General features: G+C 34.7%; 1 protein-coding gene and 1 pseudogene across 7 annotated transcripts in view; one reads left to right on the top strand and one right to left on the bottom strand.

Annotated features, from left to right (window-relative positions):
• The window catches only part of LOC111505964 (uncharacterized), a 405865-nt gene that overhangs the window by 330648 nt on the left and 56358 nt on the right, over nt 1-18859 (top strand). The gene's annotated exons all lie outside the window — the stretch shown is intronic.
• LOC111505960 (serine/threonine-protein kinase MARK1 pseudogene) lies at nt 15347-16522 on the bottom strand (annotated as a pseudogene).

The raw sequence follows: 18859 nt of genomic DNA on the forward strand, positions 1-18859 counted from the left end.
AGTGCAAAATGGCAAGTGCATGTGGTATTTATGGTGAAACATTTTGAGTAAATGCTTGCAAAGATCTGCCTTCATTCTCTCCGAGGCGATCAAACTGGCGGATCAGGTAGAACAAGATTTAGAACAATACCGCACGGACAGGCGCGTTTGACAAATTGTTATCTGATTCAAAATCCATTACTGAATAATTAGAGTCTGAAACTGAATTTACGGAAACTGCTCGTCCACGTCTCCAAAAAGGCATTTCAATTATGAGGCTGCGGATGAGCCCATTTTAGACCCAACGATAAAGTTTGAAATAAGTTTCTTTTTTTTTCAATAGGCAGAGCTATCTCTAAATTTATTGAGCGATTCAAATTGCTAATGGAGCATAATCACGCATTTTCATTTCTGTGAAATTCGGGATCCTGGAGGACATTAGAGATGGGACAAAATAGTCACAATGTTTCAACTTATAAGAAAAGTTAACATTTAAAAGTAGATCAGATATATACGGGGATAATTCATTCAATGAATTAGAATTGTCAATATTTTTCACAAATGTTGATACAAATTCACTCGATATTTTAAGTTACATATATTTCATCATTAAATCTCTGTTTTTTCCTAATGTTTTAACATCATTACGTGTTACAGTAGCTGAAGGTGAACGGTCCTATTGAAACCTGAGTCACACAAAATTTCATGCAAATTCTTCGATCCATTCTTTTCGATACCAAAAACTCGCCGAACACTTCTAACTTTTATGCCTCTCACCAACTAAACTGTAAACATATGTACAGGACGAGTCTACACTACGAAAAAATTCAATAACACAACACAACAAAAAAATATTTTTTGAATGTTTCCTACACTAAATTAGTCAATGTCTACTAATTTTGGGGTGATAAAAACAATGAAAAATTTTTATTAGCTCTGGTTTTTGAGATACACAGTACTTAATCTTAAAGAGTAGTTATACTATACGTGAAAAGTGCAAGTACATAAAACAATATTGTTATGTTTCTTTTAGAATATTTTAAGTACAAAATTATTAAAAAAAAACATCATTCTTAGTGTTTTGACAAATAAATCAAGTTTGTACCACCAAATTTCAATTAAGTCCATCCGATTCATTGTAAGATCGCTGTCGTTTAGCTTGTCTTTTATAAAACACTTCTGGAGCATCCCTACACACAGACCAGCAGTAGTCTGCAAGCATTGCTTCATTCCAACGGCCCTGATATCTCTGTTCCATTAAGGCAATGTCTTGATGGAATCTTTCTCCATGTTCGTCACTCACAGCTCCACAGTTTTGTGGGAAGAAATTAAGATGAGAGTGAAGAAAATGAATTTTTAAGGACATGTTGCATCCAAGTTGGTGGTAAGCTTGAAGAAGCTCTTCAACCAATGCTGTGAAGTTATCATCTCTTTTGTTACCTAAAAACCCATGTACAACCCCCTTAAAGGCTTCCCAGGCTCTTTTTTCATTTTCTGTTGAAATCATGTCAAAAGCAGGATCATTTACGATTTCACGGATTTCAGGCCCAATAAAGATGCCTTCCTTGACTTTAGCATCACTCAACCTGGGAAACTTCGCTCTCAAGTACTCAAAAGCTTGTCCTTCCTGGTTCATGGCCTTCACAAAGTTTTTCATTAGTCCCAACTTAATATGTAATGGGGGAAGGAGAACATCCTTAGGATCTACAAGAGGCTCGTAAACTACATTTTTCTCATTAGGGTTTAGGTCTCGTGTAGGCCAGTTCATTTTTTTATAGTGAGATTTTCTATCCCGACTGTCCCACAGACACAAAAAACAACAGTACTTGGTGAACCCTAATTGCATTCCTAGGAGTATAGCAATGACTTTCAGATCACCACAGATGTGTCACTTGTGTTGTTCATATTTGATTGATTGGAGAAGTGTTTTCATATTTATATACGTTTCCTTCATGTGAACTGCATGACCTATAGGAATAGAGGGTAGCTGATTTCCATTATGCAGAAGTACAGCTTTTAAGCTTAGTTTTGAAGAGTCTAAACAGTCTCCATTCAGATGGAGTGTGATCCAAATTCAAGCAGTCCATCAAACCATTAACATCAGAACAAACTACAAGGAAGCAAATCTTTTTGACGCTGTCTGTACTGAGATATTTTCACATCATGTTTTAGAAGATTCCACTGTTGTAGTCTTGACCCTAACAGCTCAGCCTTTTCCTTAGACAAGCGAAGATCTCTTATAAGGTCACTCAACTCTGCTTGACTAATTCTGTGCGGATCACTAGACCTATCGCTTACCTCAAAATCAGGGTCATAGGATGTAGAAGGATGGGTTGCTCCTTCTAAACAGTCTTCATCACCTTCCTCTGAAATTTCATAGTTTTGGGGTGGAGAAGGGACTGGCAAATTGTCTGAGTGTGGTACAGGCCGAAGAGCAGATGGGAGATTAGGGTATTTAACCGTTCCTCTTTTCTTCATAGATAAACCTTGCTTAATGGGAGGAGTTAAGCAAAAATAACAGTCGTCTGTATGATTGGTAGGCTCACGCCAAACCATAGGTACTGCAAAAGCCATTGCTCGGTTTTTATATTTCAGCCACTCTCGCAATATGACGGAACAAGAATTACAACATATATGAGGAGCCCATGATTTATCTTGGTCCCCAACTTTCGCACCAAAAGAATGTTGATAGGCTGTCTTAACGATAGGTGTCATTTTACGTTTCTGAGCCTTAAATGTTATTTCACCACATATATAGCAAAAGCTATCGACAGAATTCACACACTTTCGAGGCATTTCAGATCAGCACTTAAATTAATTTAAAAATCAACTTCACACGATAATTTCAATAGCAACACGTGCGTACAATTGACAAACTCACATAGGTTATGTTTACTACTTAAGAACAGCTGATGAGAGGTGTGTTATGTAAACAAACATGTGTACCAACTGTTGGTGATGAAATATTTCATTTGTTGAAAACTCAATATACATATATATAATATAATGATACTATATCTTGAAAACAAGAGCTAATATATAATTTTTATGGTCACTTTCGGTTTTAACACGTGGAAATACATTGAAATCATCTAATTTCAACCCCGAAACAAAAACTTTGTTGTGTTGTGTAATCGCTAATCGAAATTTGAGCATTGACCCCATTTTCTGAACCGACCTCGTATACGACAAAAGTATGCGACAAACTCTAGGTGTCCACTTCTTCAGGAGGTTACACTCAATTTGGACTAAGTTATTCAAGAATTATTTTATCAGGACAACGGCGATTTTGCGGAATTAATTCCTTGAGTCCATTATTCCATATCTATAAAATCTAGTCTGATTCAATGTCAACGCGTCTCTCAAAGCATCTTGTGAACTTTTCGCATTGCCTATGATTTATGTCGAACAAATGAACAATATGAGTAATAAATTACCAATCTAGTTTCCTAGAAAACCTTCAATTATATTACATTTCAATTCGATGACATGATCCTTCAAAAGTAGCATATGTGTTCCACAAGCAACATCTCGCATAAATCTTTCATCTTAACGGAACGGATGAAAATCTTCCAATTCATCAAAGCACCAGGAATTATTCAGGATTACATCTCTGACATGTTTTCCCATATTTTCCCAGACGAAGGAAAAGAAAGAAAATTCGGTTACCGTGTACGAATGAAACGCTTTCATTGGGGTCGAGTGGCGGCAAAACGTGTAGATTGAAACATGAACCCTTGACACCCTACGCGTCCCAAGTGGAAGACATTGAGAGCACATAATCCTCTCCATCCACGAGGAAAGTAATAATTATCTCGCCGTATTACGTTACTTAACTAGAAATTCCTGGGAGACTGTGTGTGCCACCTCGATATCATCCCTCATCACAAAGAAAACAAATTGTGTTCTGCATACATTTTCGCCATCAAATATGCACGTCACTATGCAGTAGAATGTGAGACCTTTCCGGAGTGGTTGCAGAATATAATGCGTCCACCATGAAGTCTGTAATTAGTTTGGGTGATAGTTGAACGTGTTTTGACGAGTTTTGACGTTATTTTATGGTATTACACGAGGACTATTTTCAGGTTCATGATATTAACTCCATTCAAAATCGTTGTAGATTCCTGGTTGCAGGGTATTATTAAAAATGTCGAAATCAATTTCCACACTAGCCCTTTCTGAATTATGGGAAAAATATCGATTTCGAACATAGAGATTCACCTGTGGTGGAAGTTCATTATATCTCAAAGTGAAGTACAGTAGATTTGCGAAGAATAAAAACTCAAAGTCGTCTCCACAATTTATTATCACCCTCAGATGTTAGAACGGTAAAACCACATATCAGTACATGTTTCGAACCTATGTAGGTTCAACATCAGCTAATTATTTAAAATTCTACAATAGAAGAATAACAAAATAACAATAGTTAATACAATGAAGTATAAAATACTTACATTCAGATGAAAATATTTTTTAATGGAGGAAAGAAAATTGTCACCTGTTACCAATGAATAAATGGTCCCAATGACATTTTAATAGTAATGAAAAAATGAATTTTTCAAATTAATAAACGAAGAAAGTTTATAAAATTATATCTATAAAAGATTGAACAATAGGAGGCTTAGAGCCTTTATACCAACTCATTAACATCAAAATCAAAAAACGTTACATGAAAACGAATTTTAATGAAAGATATCCGAACTGAATTGAATGAGAAAGGAGAATCAACTGTCAAACATAAGAAAGAGACAAAATCAAAGTGACATGGAACAATGACAAGAGATTTGCAAAGACAGAACACAATAGGAGAAGGACTACCACATACCTATCGACTGGTGTTCTGAGCAAACAGATCCCATTCCATCTATACATGCCATCATAGGATTACTTTCACAAATTATTGCAACAAAACGGAATGTATAGATGATCTGGAATCTGTTTGCTCAGAACACGAGTCGATATGTATGTGGTGTTCCTTGTCCTGTTGTGTTCTATGTTTGCAAATTTCTTGCCATTGTTCCATGCTATCTCGATTGTATCTATTTATATATTTTTGACAGTTGATTCTGCTTTCTCATTCAATTCAGTTCAGATATCTTTAATCATAAATTGTTTTCAAGAAACGTTTTTTTATTTTGACGTTATTGAGTTCAATTTTTTATAGATATAATTTCATAAACTTTCGTCGTTTACTGATTTAAAAAAAATATTTTTCATTATTATTAACATGTCATTGTGACCATTCATTCATTGGTAACTAGTGCCAATTTTCTTTTCTCCATAATAAAATATTTTCTTCCTCATGTGCGTATTGTGTACTTCATTGTATTAATTATTGTTATGATGTTCTTCTTTTATCATAGAATTTTAAATAATTAGGTAGATGATGATGAACCTAAATAGGTTCGAAACATATACTGATTGATGGTTTTACCGTTCTAACATTTGAAGGTGATAAAAAGTTGTGGAGACGTCTTTGAATTTTTATTCTTCGCAAATAAAGGATGGGCCACACTTTTCGCAAGTAGTCCAAGCTACAGCTTCAAACCCATCCTACTGCGTTCCCGCGAAAAAGGCAAATTCTAGATATTTTGCTTCGCGTTGGAGATTGGAAAATTGATTTTGACCCTATACACCGAATTTCAATTCGAAATTCAGGATTCATTTTTTTGTAATTTTCATAATGAAGTTAGATTTTCAATAATTGGTTTCGAATAAGAAGCTACAGAAATGATAAAATGGTTAAAATTATCGGTCGGCCGGTAGCCAACTGGTTCGGCGTGGGTACTTTGTTTACTCACTCGAATTGACTGCCGTGTTGGTCGGTGGTTCAAGCCTTAGTCTGAACGATCGATATTCACTTGCTATCGTCCAACCCGTGTTAGGAATCACATGTTAAAAGGTAAGACATCGTTAATCCTTAACTCGCACAAGTTTCGACTTCTGAGGGTTGTCGTTCGTAGGGATACGACAACTGGTTAACGAAAAAACAGATTTTTAAACAGAAATGTATTGAAATAACTGAATTGGAAATTATCAATTCAACAAATGTAAGTTATTCGAATGTATCTTCCTTTACGGACAATTTTTTCATTTTCTGTTGAATATGGTCGGTTGCGGATTTGCCTAATTTTGGATAGAAAATCGTCATTCTCAATGTTTCAAAGCAGCCCCATTAATTGAAATTTGTCATATTCTGGTATAAAGAGTGAAAATCACTTTCCAAGCAACTTTTTCAAATGACTTATTTCGGTATCATCAACGCGAAACATAAAAACTAGAACTTGCCCTTTTGGCAGAAACGTAGTAGGTTGGGTTCAAGGCTGTCAGTCGAGCTGAATATTGCGAAAAATGCAGCCCATGAAGGTCTAAATGTCTGCTTTGAAAAATGACTCTAATGCAGCGTCTGTAGATGAGGACGCCACTATTGTGAATTTTTTTTATTTTTATCATGAATAATTCAGTTGTATGCTTCATTTCGAAGAGAGTTTTCATTTTCATTCGTGTCTCATGCACTTGAATAACCTCAACATATTTTCAACTTGAACAAAGGAAAGTGAAGACTCCTTCACTGGTGTTGATTTTTAATGAGATGACCAGTTAATGAAATGACTGGTGTTATAACACAAATGATTTCTTTATTGGCTCTGATTTCATCTGGTCTGTGTTCATTTGTAGAAAACAGTCTATATCGAGAAGTTATTCACATAAGATCTACCGGAAAGACACATTCACAGACTGTACAATTCCCTTTGACTCTCAGTCCACTCTCACGTAAGTTATCTCACATATAAGATTAATTTAAAAAAAATAGGCCAATTGCAGTAAACAATCAGGTACCAGTTTCTTTAATAGGAAAGATAATATCATAAAACTCATAGAATTGAATTATACCCAAACTGCAGAAAACAATATATGTAAGTATAGTAGTATCAATTATTCAGGTAAACTTTCAAAAAATATTCAAAGTATTTCTACAAATACAAAATAACAACGGTTTTCATAAGTGATAATAATTTAGGCAGAAGTCTGTTTGATGCAAAACCCAAATGAGATAGAATGAAAAAATCAGGTATACATAGAATAGAGTGTAGCGAATGCTCTACAGTAAGTACAGGCCAAACCGGTAGAAATTTTGAAGTAAAAATTCGTGTTTGAACAAAAAATCTACAATGTATGAACATCTTCAAGAATCAAAACAAGATGAGTAAAGATAATCTCAAAATCGTACACATAAGTAATAGAAGGAAAAAATAAATTTGTTGGAAGTCATGGAAATTAACAAATCAATTAAAAACCAGAAATATATACCCCTAAACTAGCAACTCGATTATGTAGGTCTCCACTCTTGAATTTATGTTTAACAACCCGTATAATCTTCAGTGGTGAATTTTATAGTTGGCACCCTGGTTCCTTCAACTACCTGTCCTTTTATCCTCCTAGAACTCCAGATTTAACCGATTTTCCAAATTTCACATTTTAGTTCCATACTTTATAATGGGGTTAAACCAGAAACCGGTCGTATAAATGAAATCAACTAGTAGAAATTGGACAGAAGTGTTTTTATTCATTTCATTAAACTGATCATAAATTACCAGAAAATGAACAAGTCATCAATCACACATATACAGAAGATGACATATTTACATGTTACTCATTTCAATATTCGAAACTTTTCCGAAACTATACCAAATATATTTGTTTTCCTAACTGAGAAAGATCACCTCCACTTCATCTCATCAGGAATTGATTTGTTTCTTCTGCCTTCGTGCAGATGAACTACTAACTTTCATCAAGTATTCGGGGAGCCAATTTCGAATACTTCCGAAGTACAAAAGTAAAAACCCTGTTTTAAAGTTTTTGCTAGCGATCGATCTCTTCACCACCAGAGTTTTCAATTGCAAATAGAGGCTCTTCATTAGTCTTATTTATTGAGGCAGCAAACTCGTCATTCAAGTTATTCATATCACAAACGAACCAGGACGGCTTTATATTGGGAGTAGGGAAAGTAATTTCATCGGGAGTATGGAAAATGTCCAATCATGCCATGTTCTTTCGGTGTTACCTCCCTTAGTTCTTTGATGTTTGATATCGATAATTACTCGCTTGTTGTATCCCTCGTTGTTGATTACCCGGGAATTGAAATTGACTTTTTATCATGTTTGGTGGAAACTCATAAACACTCTTTGAATCATCATAATGATTTTTCATGAAATTCCTCAGCGTCGTAGCAACTGAGAGAAAAAAAAATTGTGAAAATCATCCTCTAGTTTCCACCCCATTCGAAAGTATTTGTCGATTTTTCGAATAACTAGGTATCAGCATCATTTTCGTGATAACTTGCTCAGTTGTGATGCTAGTGACTTCACAAAAATTAGGTATGAAGGTTTTTTGAAGCACTATAGAAAAAGTGCAGTGTATTTCCCCGAGAAATGCATTGTTTTTAGGTTACTTACAGTTGAAATTTCCAATTTTGACATTGGACCAATAAAAACTGATCTTCAATAGGCTAATGCTTTGTTTGTATTGCATCAAGAGGCACTATAAACCCAATATTCAATCTTGTTGGATTGCGCCCGCTATTGTCTCAAGCGCATTTTGGTTGCTAAATAATCACCAGATATCGGCTTGAAAATTGAGTTCGTTGATGAACGTGTGTGTGCTTTTGGGTTAAAGGACAGCAACAAATATTGAAATTTTCAGATCCATCTGTTGATGAGCACAAGGGTTGACGATTGACTATTGCATGAATTGATTGACAATTTGAAAAATATCCAACGAATTTTCATCACTTTTGCATGAGCGACAAATGTTTCCAAAAAGTTTTGTATCATACAACGCGACTGGCAAAATTCCAACTGAATAATCAAAAGCAATTTTTCAATTGCCAGTGTGTGTTCCACTTGAGAATCTAAGGTACTAACAAACTGACCTTCTTTTAGTCTTTAGCCTATCAATATTTTTGACAAGAATATTTCTGTCTCATTTGTGCGGTGCGATGCTTCAAGTTCAGATAATTTCCAGTTTAGAATCCAGAAAATGGAAATCAGGTGAACTCACCAGAGTTCGTAAAGCCCCCAACACATCAAGTCAACTGAAAACACAAACCGTTATATGACGCATATTGTACTCACAACAGGGAGATTTATATAACTCCAGTTATTCCAATCTAGCTTGGTGTACATATAACTTTGTTACCAGCGTAGAAATACCAACTCATTGTTCTCGCGATTATTAAATCCATTACTCTTTGCTGCCTAGTCGTAGGCGGCCGGTTCCCACATATCATTTGTCACTCTCGGCTTGCTTGATGCAATATTCTCTCCAGCAAACCACGTCCTTTTTTTATGTAGCTCCGGAATCTTCCAGGAACATTGTTAGAATTTAATACCTATCCAGCGGTTATTTCCTGTAAAATGCCACTTTGTCCTCGAAGTTGTGCATAACTCAATGCCACACCATCGAACATAGTATACCTACCGGTAAATCACCCCCGAGGCGTCGGGGTTATAATAATGTTCGAGGCTGTAACAAAAATTGGAATCTTTTCTCAGGGAAACGGCAGATAACTCGTACAAGCCACTCTAACCCATTATTCTTTATGAGACTCCTGAAGTAAGAGTAACAATAGTGAATCGATAATTCATTTTAGGTCAGTTTTCAATTAAATTATAGAGAAGGGGGTCGTGGGTTCGTTTAACGACCGGCTAAAAAATTTATATTGGTTAACGCAACGTCTGTTTTTTGTTCTGAAATTGCTGGACAAGCATTATAATATTGAGACTATCTATAAACATAACATGAAGGGTATCATGTTTACGACTTTTGATTAAACCTATAAAATTTAATGAGTTTTGATTGTGATGGACATCATATTGCCGAATCTATGGAACATTCATCTAGAAGCGGTAAATTTTGAATTTCGGCCTAACATGAGAAAAACGGAAACTGAATCATATTTACGTCTTCGAAAGTACATAAAAAATGTGATGGAAATTTTGAGTAAGTTGGGTGAAGAGCGTTGAATTAAAATCATGAAAAATGAGGTTGTGTATGATAGTTCTCTCCTAATCAATTTATTGCAGAGTGCAACAGACTGTTGGTTGACACTGGAAGTCACATCATTTTGGAAATGACCTCTGACTTTATGCTTTATGCAGTCCTCTCTACTCGGAAGAGTAGAGAGGACTGGATCCTCCGGGAGAAGGGAATATCAAGAGCAGATAGTTGTTGGTTGAGAGATGGATCAAAAACACCTTTCAGTTCTGGTGCAGGATATCAACCTGCCTAGGAACCTATGCGATTGTATTTCAAGCGGAAATTTACGGTATTGAATTGTGTGCGGAGAGGTTGGAAGAATCCAACCTATTACTCAAGTCAATAAAAATATTTTCGGACAGTCAAGTGGCGTTAAAAGCTCCTACCGAGCAACGTCTAAATTGGTAACAAATTGCCAAAAATGACTCTCTGGTCTAGATTCATGGCTGCTGACTCCTTTGCAAAGGAGGGTGCTGCCAGCAGCTTGATCGGGCCAGAACCTGTCATTGGCATCGCTTTAGGTTTTGTCAAACAATCATTGAACACCTGGATGGCAAAAATATTCATGGACTTTTGGCAGAATATTCTAGGATAGGCTCACTCCAAGGCGTTCATCCACCCTTCGAAGCAAACATTTGTTAGACTATGAACTATGATGTCTAACAGGCCTTCTTATAGGTCACTGTCATTTGAAGCATCATAATCGGACTGTCGGAAGACAGTGTGTAACGCTTGAGCGTTAATAATTATTAACGCTTGAGAAAACGGTTTTTGTAAAACCCTTTATAGCGGAAATCATACAATAAACTGTATTGAGGAGTTTCAATATGGATTTTCATCAAGTATCGTCTAGTTCTATTCAATTGTTTTATATTCGGCCAGTAAAATGTTTGTCTTATCAACTGATAGGTTTCATTGATGTTTAAACGATCGATGTCTCCATGTTACTGCATTCCTAAATATTTGACTCATGAAGTTGGAACACAACTCATATCCCGGATTAGATGAATTACCGCCTTGAAATACAACCCCGTTATGGTAAACATACCACTTTGAAACATGATTTATTTTCACTACCAAATTATCAATTCTATTCTGAATTGAAGCGACCCTACTAGCAGGCTTTCCATCCAATAACTGGTATTCTGATGTAATTTCAAAATTTTACCCGACCAGTTTGAATGTATTTGACAACTTCAACCTCGACACAACATATTACATCTGGACTATTTTCCCCATTGGAAGCAACTGGATTACGTGATAATATGTCAGACACGATATTTTCTTCACCTGGACAATGTTTTATTTTCAAATCATAACTTTGAATAAATAATACCCACCAAGACAATCTAGCATGCATTCGTGTACTCATTGAAAATGATACATTTTCATGATAAAATTTTTGCATAAATACAGGAATGAGATAAACTGTCTTATGATTGGTAACTGGCTCAAATTGAAATATGTGAATCCCCTAACTGTTAGCTAATCTGTTTTATAGTACGATTTGTCTTTAGCCTCAAAGTAGGCCTGAGTTTTGACGATTACCTCTTCATTGGTGCTGAATTTTATTTCAGCGAACATATTTTCGAAGTTTCAGAACAGAAAAAATTCGCTGGGGGCATACCTGGAGAATACGGTGAATGCGAAAGCAATTCAAAGCCCCATCATGCAATTTTGCAGTCCTTATCATTGATGTGTGACACGGTACATTGTCTTGATAGAAAATCACTTTTTTTCGAATGCTCCAATAATGTTTCCAATGAAGACAAATATTATGAATTTCTGAGTTACTGACTCGCTAACTTGATGAACAGTGACTGTACTTCACTCTTAGTATAGCAGTACCACTTCTACAATTATACTCAAATAGATGGAACCACGTTTCTTCCATTGTCACATATCGAAGCATTAATTTGTTTTTTTTTCATACACATACACGAGTTTCTGGATACCCCTCAAATTTTTTGAATCTCTGAGTGCGAGTGCGAATTAATCGACTAGCAACTGACATTTTTTCAGTTCACACTTGAAATCTGGTCTGAATTTAGATAAGCGCTAGCTGTTAGTCCTTCGACAACGTTTTCAGAAGAAAATATCCCTCTATTATAAATCTTTCTGTTAGTTTTATTTCCAAAGGTGTTTGTAGATCAAAGAGTGTGTAGGTACTATACATGGAATAAAAATATCGAAATTTAAGTTATATGTTATATGTATTTCATTTGTTAATGATATAATTAAAATTCATTTGTTTCGAAAAAAAAAATACATTATTTCGTTAAAACAGAATAGCGTATGGAAGAAAAATTTGAATAATATTACGGCGGCAAGTGATGGTACACCATTGATTTTTTTATTAAAAAGTAGGCATTCGACTGATTCCTCTTCAAAAATTTTGTCCGACTCTGGTATCTTGCCCTGATCGAAAGTAAGTGGGACTATTTTTTTCATTTTCAATTATAATTACATCACTATTCGACAAACACGTGTTTCGCTATACAATACCTTCTTAAGGCGTGTCTTTACTAACTTGATATAAACTATACTAAGTTACTGTATAGCGAAACACGTTTTGCGTTTTTGTGAAACAGTTTAGTGAAAATCTAACAGCAACGTGTTTTTTGAATACGATATGGATTTTCGTCGGCCGATTCCATCATATACTCTAATCACTATAATTTATGTTACACAAAATCATTCAGTGGAAGATCATCATTTTCTTAATAAAACAATGAACATAAATAATCGAATTGAAAGTTCATGTATTCAAATCAATCATATATTTGATGGGTGATCATATCAGCAATGATACTCATTGATTTTTTTTCTATGCTTAATGAAGAGTACATGAAGGTCTTCAATATTGTATACTCGTACATAAAATACACAATTCGGACATAAATGGTCCTCTTCTTTCAATTTTTCTTTTTTGCAACCAAAAGAGGATTGGAACAACTACAGAAATAATTTTCGTAGGTTTTTAATGTGTGAGAGAAAGAAATTGTTCACGGAAATGAATCCTATTCAGCATAAACTTGAACCAAAGAATTTGCTAAAGAAGCGTATTCCTGCTTTTAATTCGATTCAAGACTTATTTTGTTATGAAATAGGTATGCGCAGATATGAATTCATAGTGGCTGTACTATAGCATGGCAGTACTACCTTTGCATAACCTATATGAATAGATGAAGCCATGTTTCTTCCATTGTCACATACCGAAACATAAATTTGGGTTGTTTATGGTGGAATAGCTTCAAACACTGCTCAGAATCATTAGTTTGTTGTTTTTCTTGGTCAATGGGCTTGTTACATGATTTATGGTTTATAGTTCACTTGATAGAAATTTAAATTGAAAAACAGTGCTCTTTTTTTCATCTCTCTAAGTACCGTAGGTTTCCTGTAATTAATTATTAAAAATCGAATTTGGTAGGGTGGTGACGTCACGACCCTATTTCCGCTTCTTCTTCGATTGACCAATAGGAATAATAGAAATAATCAACATTGCCAACTCGTAAAATTTACGGAGCCTATAATCAATTTATTTATGGAAGTGTATATGAACCCGTTAACGTTTCAATTAATGAGAAATTCTTCATATGAAATAAAATGTATACGAAAAAACATGTTTTGAACTATGTTCTATATCTAAAATCAGTACACAAATTTGAAAGATCACAAAATATTCACCTAAACTATGATTTTATGCATTATTCAATAATATACAGTTATGAAAAAAAAATATAGCAAAATGGATTAAAGAATCATTTCAAATATTCAATTCATTCTACAATTCTCAACCTGGACAACTGCAATTTATTATGAAAAAAAAATGATTCCTACATACATACCTCTTTTCAATATTGCTACTAAGATCAAGCGTTATAAACTCGCTTGGGTAATCTGTTGAATCTTCCAAAACTTGAGAGAAAGATTGAATGAGGTCAAGTATAGACAGAATTCGAACTGAACCAACAAAAGCTTCTGAGGTAATACCATTAATCATATGATAAAATTTAATAAAGTAAAATGAAAAGCATTTGATTTTTTTGCAAAAATATCAATCTTTTTTTTCATACTTTCAGCAACAGTATTGACTCCAGATAATACTTTCTGTGGAGAATATTTGAAGTTGAAATAAAAAACTGTGTCATCAAATTCCATATTTTCGTTCCCCTGTCATTTATAGTCACTTTTTAATTGATTTCTATAAAGTCTTGGGAGACTGGATGGATTATAGTTATTTCTTGTCAATACTTTCACCCATTTTCTTCTCATTATTTTATTATTTGGGAACCTAAACTCATTATATGAAATAACTCACATATAAACCAATGCGCTTTCTGATTCCTTGATGCCTTTCCGCATAATCAAAACCAACAAAAGAATGCACTATATTAAAAATATTTAAATATATCTCTAAAACAGTTTTAAAATACACACAAACTAAATTCGATGAAAAAACGAATTGTTCCTACGCGAGCTGTCAGCTAAGAAAAAGTTGAAACTCAATGTTGCAAAAACAAGAAGCAGAATGTATATAATATGACATACATCTCCAATGCCGAATAAACCAATAAATTGTGATATAGGTAATCCATTTTCCTGAGAAAATGAACGATAAATTGAAATTTTTTGTAGTTATGCAATTTATGTATTATGTATTTTTTTTTGAGAATAAAGTCAGCAATCAAATAAATATACAAAAATGAAATTGCTCAAATCCACGAATAAGGCATAAAAATGGACAATAGTATTTGCCTTGATAACTGCTATAGTACAAGTTATATCTAAATATGATTCTAAATAGAATTTACCGAGCTGTTTTTTCAAATGATTTTCGAATGCTCATGAACCCTAATAAAATAAATCATTTATGCATTCGTGCCACCCACCAAAAATAAGAAATTCAATGTTACTGGTATATTAGCTATATTGTCATCCAGTGAGCCAGCGCTCTCTGTAGTGAAACAGATTTTTTATATTACGTTCTCTGTCATCCAAGCCGCTGTCGAACGAAACATCAATAGATGTTCCCAGGATTTTTAGTTCTGCTTGGATGGACCGAGTGCTGAAACATTTTTTGTTTTTGAAACGTATAGTCTTTACTGTAACTCGCGAGTTTTTGCATATCAGTGATTGTGGTAATGCATTCATTGAATGAAACAGTGAAACATGCTTCTAATTACAAAGCTTTGAAAACAGTGAAAGCAAGAAAATTTTTGTAACGATATAATGAATGATGAATGGTTCAAAATATAACTATAAATAACATCAACTAAAAATTGCACCGTGACTCGAGACTAGGGATCCATCTCGAAAGTTTCTACTATGGTAACTTCCCTACCTGATTCTCCCCATGTGACGAAGCTACTGCATCATGTGCAATAGGATATTGCCCTGACATATTTCCCAGAGCTAAACAATTTTTCGGAACTCTACCCTCCGTTTCCATTAGCAAATACGTAGCGAACGCATCGTCGTATTTCTGAGAATCCAGGGAGCTTTTAACGTCGCATCTTTCAAAACCTAAACATACCAAAGCTTCTATCTTCTCTGTATCACTCATGCTCTGCTTGACCTCTACATAGGGTTTAATTTCATCCATGTCATATCCCTGATTTACCCACATATCTCTTCTGATAGTTTCTAAGTTAGCCCTGTTGGCAGGATTCCGAACCAGAAGCATCTTCAGAAGATTCACACAGTCAGTGCTCACATAAACAGGTATCCGATACTTGCCACAAAGTACTCGCTTCCTCAACTCCGGTAATGAGGAACCTTCAAAGGGCAAAGATCCCGACACGAGCATGTATAATATGATGCCCAATGACCAAATATCTACTTCGGGTCCATCATATTTTATTCCCAGATATAACTCAGGTGCTGCAAAATATGGACTACCATGAAATGTATCCAATTTGTTCCCCGGAGTGAATTCTCTTGAGAATCCGAAATCCGCAATTTTTATGTTCATTTCGCTATCCAATAATATGTTTTCAACTTTTAAATCTCTGTGAATTATCTTCTTTTGGTGGCAGTACTCTACCGCAGAGACAATTTGCCTGAACTTCGCCCTCGCGTCCTTTTCTTTCATCCTACCGTGGCGAGCAATACATTCAAGCACTTCGCCACCGGAGGCGTATTCCATAACCATGTAAAACGTTTGTTTCGTATCGATAACTTGAAATAATTTCACTATGTTTGGATGGTCTAACATTTTCAGTATTCTTGCCTCCCTATATAATTTATATAGCAAAAGAGGCGTTAGATTATTCTTGTCTATTATTTTGATAGCAACCTTCTTACCGGTTGGTTCGTGCATGGCCAGTTTGACTTTTGCAAAATTTCCCGTGCCAAGTGTCTCCAATAATTTGTATTTACCAATTGTTGCATCCTTCCTCGGCATCGAGTTGTCACTTGTAGACGCCGGGTCAGTCTTAGTCGATTCAACTGCACTGTTCTTTCTCCAAATTGAACGAAAGTATTTCAATACGCACTTCATTTCGAGATTTACTGCGTACGTACGGTGTTCTATTGAATGAGAATCTTCTCTTCACAATGAACCGAATATCTCGTGTACAAACAATAGTTTTATCACACAACTCGTTGTTCATATAATGAATGATAGCAACACTACTTCTCGAATGATAGGTACACTGTATCACTAGAATGAATCTGAAGAAAATTGCCAAAGGGACATGCTATTTATGAACAACTACCTGCACAGGAGCCTGAAAGTAGGTAGTAAAACTACCTGTACAGGGGTGCCTGACAGTAATTACATGTTCAGGTGCCTGGATTTAGGTTATAGGTAGATTCTGAAGCCTTTCAATTGAAAATGTTAAAAGCAAAAATTTTTGCATTATATACAAAAATGGAACGAACTGTGTAATGATGAGAAACTGGCACAAATTAAATTATGTGGATTCCCTAATTGTTGGCTAGTAAACAAATATAAGTTTCTCGATGCTTGACAGATTTTTTGAAACTAGTGGAAAGGTTTGATATGTATATCAAAAAGTAACAGTGCCAAGATCAAAAATAAATCGGTTTTGAGCTACAGCAGCACAAAGTTAAAACTTCCATGCATTGAACTATAAATATTTACTATTAAAAGTTCATCGTGATTTCTGAGGTAACTAAATACAAGTCTGATGTCAGATTACCGATATCGTGACTCATATGGGCCAAGTGTCTCTGGAGTAAATTTTTTTATTTTCCTGGAAAATAAACTGAACCAATATGTGGGTATTTTAATGATAACAATAGTAGGTTTATATTTTCAAATACTCATTTTCAATAAAAAGAAAAAACCCAAAAAAATGACATGTAGATAAGAAAAAGGTGAGGCGTCTGCTGGGAGTTATGCATAGAAATGCATATAATTCTACTTGTTTTTAACCCATCCTTGAAGGATCAGCTCTTTCTCTGAATCAATTTATTTTTGCTCATAACAACTGCATAGTTGAAATCAGCCTGATTGCATTCAAAATAATTGAATTGAAGTCAAAAAAAATGATGGACAGTGATTCTATCATACCCTAAGAATGGTAATACCGGAATACTTTTGAAAATATATTTGTAAGTATACAAAACAATCATAAACAGAGATTTAACACAGGAATGATTTAGAGGAAAATAACAATATTAATCTGATCCCGAAGAAAATGCTTTTGTCGAATCTGGTAAACAGTTGTTGTGTTCGGTCATTAGATGCGTGAAACATTTTTTGATGAACATTTTCTATGAGATAGTGAATGAAGTCTTATTCTATGTATTGTGTTTAAATTATGAATATCAGGACGCTAAATGATTCCATTAATTTTTGGTGGGTAATAATCTTATGAAACAAAAATATACTACAGTTCTCCATATTAGAGAGAGAGAGAGAGAGTACATGCATCATCAAATTGTCATTAGTTGAAACGATAAAGATTAAAATAATTTCAATATCACTTTTTCTGAAGATCTCGACGAGTTAATTGATTTCAGTTCGAGAACACCGTGTGAAATTAGTCACTACTGGATACTCGAATTTCTTCACCGAAGAAGACAACTTTGGCATTGATATTTCTATTAAAATATGTCTTTTATTTCGTTAACCAGCCGTCGCTTCCCTACGAACGACACCTCTCAAAATTTGTGCGAGCTGAGGATAAACGAGGTCTCACCTTTTAACGTGCAATTGTTAGCACGGAAGAGGCCATAAAGCATTATTCATATTTTCCTACGTAGGACAATTCACCCAAATAATGATTTTGAAACAATTCTATTAAGAACATATTTAACATTTGAAATATCCATTGACATTTGTCTAGAAGACTTGAGAAGAGATCTATTCAGCGAGAGAAAACTGAGTAATGTCCCGTTTTTTTCAATCTAAATTGGAATAAGATTTTTTGCAGATAAATATCAATAACATTTTCAGCTCTTTTCCATAAGCTACTGATATAGGTTACTGATGTAGTTTACTGATGAACAGAACATTTTATTTTCAGAAAAATGAGCAGTAATTCATCTGAGTAAACTAGAAGTTTCCGCTTCCTACAACAGTATGAAGTTTTCAATTGTTTTTTACATTACGGAAGGTGAAAATAGCCAATAGAGCATTCACCATTCAGCAATATACAAGACCTTTCTTTCAATATCTGATATTTTCACAAAACGTTCAGAGAAAAAATTGAAAATATTCAATATTTGCTTTGACTAATTGGACTGTCTCTTTGAAACCAAGCATGCGTTGAAATCAATTCCACTAAGAATGGGAAGCGTTTCCGTAACCTGTTGAAATATATTGAGTTTTTACATTCTCTTCGACAATAGAATTCACTCGATTACG

The sequence above is a fragment of the Leptinotarsa decemlineata genome, unplaced genomic scaffold (genome assembly GCF_025532065.1).
Source record: "Leptinotarsa decemlineata unplaced genomic scaffold, Ldec_3_MD MMD2_P_RNA_scaffold_6, whole genome shotgun sequence".
NCBI lineage: Eukaryota > Metazoa > Arthropoda > Insecta > Coleoptera > Chrysomelidae > Leptinotarsa > Leptinotarsa decemlineata.